We start from the raw sequence: 6,122 nt of genomic DNA on the forward strand, positions 1-6,122 counted from the left end.
CAGCATAAAACAAAATCAGTTTAGGTGTAAAAGAAAAATCCACCCTTTACTTCACATCTTTATCTCAGACAAAGCAATATTATGTATTATATGTCTCAACAAAAATGTAATTCAGTCAAGGGTCAAATCTGCCTTTATTGTTGATAAAATACAGTAACTGCAAACAAATTATTACTGTCAGTGAATAGGAAACATACTTAGTGGCTCATTTGATGTTTGAGCCTTTCTACACAAAAATAATCTTATTTTGGTTTAGTGCTAAATATTGAGATAATATGGCTTAGTGCAAGTAAAATCACTATAAAGAGGCATCCACAAGAATCTTTCTCACTCATTTTCCTTTGATGACTTTAGTAAAGCAGAGTCTTGTGTAAACTTTGTAACAGGCCAAATACCCATAATTAAAAGCAGCTCATTTGGGTTTGTGTTACTGTTAATGTCTAAAAAGCTTATTCTCTCCACCCAACAGTTAAAACTTTAATTGTATTACAATTATTTAGACTAGCTGAGATGAAGTGATGAAGTACCTGGAGTCAAATCGTCAAACATCAGTTGCCCCTTCACAATGGCTTTTTTATGTAAAACAGAATTCAGTTTGGTTGCCAGCTGCACAAAGACTACTAGAAAGAGTAGGTGTCTGCCTTATGTCCCACCTGTGCGTAAAATCTGTTTAAGGGTGGAATTCCCCTTTAGGCAGGCGCTATCAGTCATGTGGCAGTGAGGTATCCCCCCAATCCTCTGTTGTGGTTTCTCTGGGTGAGATGAAGGCTATTGCTGTGACACTGGGAGGTAGGCGAACTCTTAAATGCTCCCTCTCTGTGTCTGATCTCTTTGTTCTCTACACACTGGCACGCGCGTACATGAATGGGATTACACAAACACCAGAGAATAAATGCAAGTACCTGCAAGGACACACACACACACACACACACTCATGCACATACACATTGTTTGGTGATCCATGTAAGAGCATACTCTTTATGTCATAACCCCAATAAAAGTGCAGTCCTCCAGATGTCTGGTGTAAGTATCACTATATTGTGCACATCACGTAAGATGAATAACTTCTCGCTACATCAGACAGAATTCTCATTTCCCTCACAAACAAACACACACACACACACACATACACATCCAGCCAGAAGGTGTGATCATGTCAGTGGTAAAGAGAGGTGGCAAAATACCAGCAGTGACTGCCTCATACAAAAAGGAATGCTGTTCATAAGACATCTGGTGCAGGTAACATGGTCAAATATTATGTCATCATGTTCAGGTGCTGGTGATGAAGGGGGGATTGTTTCGTACACCTCATCACACAATGACATAAATTGTCTCATTCTAGCACACACATTACATTCTGTAGATCATTTTACATGCGACATTTCAGTAATACAGTGAAAAAAACATAATGTAAATCCATTATGGTGAAAACATGCAATGACAAATTAATCTGAGACATGCCTGCCACATGGTTTAGAGATCACAAACATTATTCCACACGTCTTGTATCTAATAATCTGTGCGGTAAGACTTATTTTGCAGTGATCATAATGTCACAATGATAGATTCAAATATAGCTAAAGTCTAAGTTAATGAAACAATTGATAAGAATTCTGGTGATCTGTTAACCATGTCTTATTGATTTGCAACATTTAGTGGCTAAACACTAGTATGATCTGTAGGAAATGTAACATTAAGCGAGTCCTGACTCATACTAATAGTCAGCTTTGACTTTTAGCCGTTCTAGTAGGGTGGGAATGTTGTTTTGTCTGTCAGTCAGTTGCTCCATCACTTTAGTCCAGACTGAAATATCTTAACAACACTGAATGGATTGCCATTAAATTTTGCACAGACATTCCTGGTCCCCAGAAGATAAAGCCTACTGAATTTGGTGATTTCCCTGACTTTTCACACTAGCAGGTAAAGGTTTCAACTAATTCTGTAAAATATCTAATGGATTGGCACAAAAGTTTGGACCGACATTCATGGTTCCCCGATGATGAGACCTAATGACTTTAGTGATCCCTGGCTTTTTATTTAGAGCTATCATGAGGCTGATATGTGGTTTTGAGTGAAACTGATGGATTTCAGTGGAATTTCATCACCACCTTCATATCTTCCTCAGGATAAACTGTGATCACTATGGTTATTCCCTGCCCTTTTATTTAGTGCAACCTCCAGGTCAAAATTCAATACTTTATAGCTAAATATATGCAAAACTAATGACATCTTCAATAGCCACAGCTGTACTTTGTGTTTTGTGCTAACTAACTAATATTAGCATGCTAACATGCTGTATGGAAGGTTAGAAGTGAAAAAAAAAAGCCTCGCCATATTCAGCCCCTTTTGTGAGGACATTAGTGACCATCCTAATCAAGACAAATACTTTGCCTCTGGAAGTGTCTGTGACTTAGGTATTATCAAATAGGAGGTTCCTTGTCTGCAGAAATACATACTTGGAAAATATATATATATATGAATGTATATGTGTGTGCATATACAGTTCATTTGCACACACACACACACACCTTCAGCATGGGCAGGTTTGAACACTGTAGTATCAGGGAAGTCTTGGCACTCCCTGTCTGACATGTTCAAATCTGTCCTAATCACTGATTCTCCACTTAATCTGCACCTGATCACCTCTGTCTGTCTCATCAAAAAGAGATGGCATTCTGTGTGTCCGAATATAATTTGCTTCCATACTCGATCTAATACTCGATCTAATACTCGATCTAATAATCAAGATCAATAAAGCACCTTTGAGTTTAACTAGAAGAACAGGGAACAGCATCTGCAAATTTAAGCCTTGTGCGGTCTTTGGGACCTGTTTTCAATGTCTGCAAAAGAAAAATGATGCGATTTATTATTATTCCAACCTCAGACTCCTTGGCCTTGGCTCATTTTCTGTGAAGAACATATAAACACATTTTCAATGACTTCACACTGTACACCCCCAGTACACATTGATATTACACATATGGTGTTTGGGTCTACTAGACCCATGGGTAATATAAAGTGTGGAGGTGCTGGTCCCTTCACTCTGTCTCCCTTGTACATGGCCTACTGTTAGTGTGTGTGTTTGTGTCTGTATGTGTGTGAGTTTTTTTGTTTCTGCTCTGTGTTATGACCCTGGGGTCATATTTTGTTGTTTGTTTATCTCTCCCGGCACTCTCAGCTGTTCTCCTCCATTAGAGTGTGTGTGTGAGTGTATGCAGGTACTGGAGAACAGGTGGACACACTGGATTGGTCCGGTTGAGCTGATTGGAGCCTCTTGATTGGGCACCTGGATGACAGCAACCACCTTAAGCCCCACTGACAGGAACTCTCCCCCTCTCTCTGCCATTCCCAACCTGCCTGAGGACTGTGTGTTATGTCTGTGTTTATTGTACATAGTGAACGGTTGTGACTACTTAGATTGTAAGTAGTTTATCGTAGTCCTTCTGATTGTCTTATGACAACCTGGTTTTGTTAGCTTTGCCATTTTTGTTGCTATGAAGCAATTTCCTTTGTCGTAGCTATATTGTGTCAGCTACTAGCAGTGAGTAGGAGTGAGAAGCCCTTTTTTTTTGTTTGCACCGTTTTCTCCTGTTTTTGGACTTAGAAGCCTAGTTTTAGAGCTTTGTCTTTTCCACCATTACCATTTGGTTTTGGGTTTAGGAAAGATTTAGGTTTTCTTAGTGTTTTGGTTGTTGTTTTGGGCACTGCTCATCTCCGATGTATAATAAAAACTGCTAAATTGTATTTATTGTGTGCTGGCCTTGTTTGGGAATGGGAAGAGTGGGAGGCCACGCATTTATGTTACATCCAGGACACCCCTAGACCTTGGGACGTAACATCTGTCTCTGCTATTTGTCACAATGGGTGCAGTGTACTCTGGCAGGACAAGGGTTATTCAGGATGCCCTCCAAATTTATTAAACCAAAAACCAAAAAGTGAACTTACATATGCAATGTCCAATTAACAGGGTTTTCCAAAACCAAGCAACCCCAAAATAGAAGAAAAGTTAAACAAAAATAAGTCCACAGATATCCAACCATCCAAATTTAATCCATCCAAACAAAACAAGGTGTTCCACAAAGTAATCGAAAAGATAAGGATAAGAAGATAAGAAACAAACAGTAATGACCATAACGACACTTGCAACAACATGCATGACAAACAACATTGTGGTGAAGACTGAATAGAGGACAATATATACAGATACATACACAAGCAGGGAGGGTGCACGAACAGGTGAGACACAATAGGGATAATCAGGACATGACAAGAAACACAACAAAGCTATACCCAAACAACAGACACTTACAAATAAAACAAGAAACAGACAGAACTGTAGACTGTGACACTACTATTCACGACAAGTTTGCAACATTGGCTACGTTCAGACTGCAGGCCAATGTGACCCAATTCCGATTTTTTGCTCATATGTGACTCAGATCTGATCTTTTTATAACAATGTGAACAGGCCAAGTCGCATGGAATCTGATCTTTTCCAGTTCGGAATTTGGCCACTTCCATGTGTGGTCAAAATCCAATACAGATCAGATCTTTTTAAATGCGACCTCAGTCTGGACACTCAGGTCGGAATTGATGCAACTCTAGAGCATCTGTTGTCACAGTCCTGCTGTAGACGGTGCCGCGGTGAACAAAAAAGCCTCACAAAAGCCATTATTAGACATGTGGCACTCCTCTCCTCTACCTTGCTATCATCTACTGACAAATTCCCTTTCTTACACCTGAAATCCACGGGGCCGCGAGCTCTCTTCTGAGTTATGTGCATGCTATTTGTCCGAGTCGACACAGTGGGGAGAGAAAGAGGGAGTGAGTTGTGCGGCAGTTGTGTTGTCCAGTGCAAGAAACCGTAAAGAAAAGAATAGAAAGTTGTGAACATTTGTCATAATTCAAGAGAAATGTGACCCATGAGAGGACAATGAAAAACGAGAGTCTCCCGTGAGCTAACCAGAGCTAACCTCTGTTACAATCTCCCCTAAGTTTGACCTTTCTAAAAAAAAAAAAAATCCGCTGGGTGAATTTCATATGTTTGCTACATTCCTTTCCAAAATAGCAGGTAACATGTATGTGCTGGTCAAGATTAATTCATTCCAGCAGGTGGGGCTGTTGCTGTTTGCATTCATGTCGTGTTGCATTAGCCAATAGTAAGGTTGTAGGTCAGCCAGGAAACAGGAAGTAAGTCTCACATGTTTAGTTATGGCCAACAGAGACAGAGGTTGGATCATTATTTTGAATCTGCATCCATCCTTCTTTGTTGCTTGATGGAAAGCATTGCCTGTGAGTATTTTTAGTGATTAAAATGTCCTTAAAGGGATAATCGATGACTATTTTGGCATTGCAAGTGTTTTACCAGATAGCAGTTCATGTTAAAGTCATGCTAGTAGCATGTACTCAGCTCTGCTATATGTAGCTTTAGAATTTGCATTTGTTTACTTCTTACGTAGTGATTATGGTAATGAATTTGTTTATTCAAACATATTTCTTAGCGTTTCATCTTGTTGCTATCTATATGCCAAATGTTTGCAATTCTCCTTTGCATGTATTAGTAATGTATGCAAATGTGTCCACACAGAACATGGCATTAATGTGTAGCATACCAGAGCCTTTTTTAGCACCTGAAAACTATGTTTTGTTATTTTCTTTAACTTTCACTCTGTAGATATTTGAAGGGAACGTCTCAATAAAGAAGAAAATACACCTGTCACATAGGACTCTAGGAGTTTATCTGTCTGCTTAGCTGTGCTCAGTTCAAATAGCGAGGGGAGAACAATGTAGAACATTAGCTGTAACATCTAGTGATGCAGAGCAGAGATGGGGACTCAAGTTTCGCTCGACTCGAGTCGCACTTTAGTTGCACACACAGTGACTTCAGACTTGACTTGAGACTCGTCCTCAAAAGACTTCAGACTTGGCTCGGACATGCGGTGCGGGACTCTTGAACAATGTTTATTTTTAGGAAACGTCTGTTGAGCTTGCTGTTATTCCCCTCCTTGCGTTACCTACAACCTACCTACATAACACAAGCTACGTATCATCTGCGCACAGCCACACTGAGAGAGGACAACAAACACCGGCAGCTGCTGTGTCATTCCTCATAAACTTTGGCT

At 39.8% G+C, this 6,122-nt stretch overlaps 1 long non-coding RNA gene across 1 annotated transcript; it reads left to right on the forward strand.

Annotated features, from left to right (window-relative positions):
* Positions 1-5,184: 5,184 nt before the first annotated feature.
* LOC119885077 lies at positions 5,185-5,717 on the forward strand. Its single transcript, XR_005441162.1, has 2 exons — positions 5,185-5,292; positions 5,675-5,717. It is a non-coding gene; the product is annotated as an uncharacterized LOC119885077 (long non-coding RNA).
* The last annotated feature ends 405 nt before the right edge of the window (positions 5,718-6,122 follow it).

Source organism: Micropterus salmoides, unplaced genomic scaffold, assembly GCF_014851395.1.
Source record: "Micropterus salmoides isolate LMB-PRFRI ecotype aquatic unplaced genomic scaffold, ASM1485139v1 Ms_hic_scaffold_3903, whole genome shotgun sequence".
Classification (NCBI taxonomy): domain Eukaryota; kingdom Metazoa; phylum Chordata; class Actinopteri; order Centrarchiformes; family Centrarchidae; genus Micropterus; species Micropterus salmoides.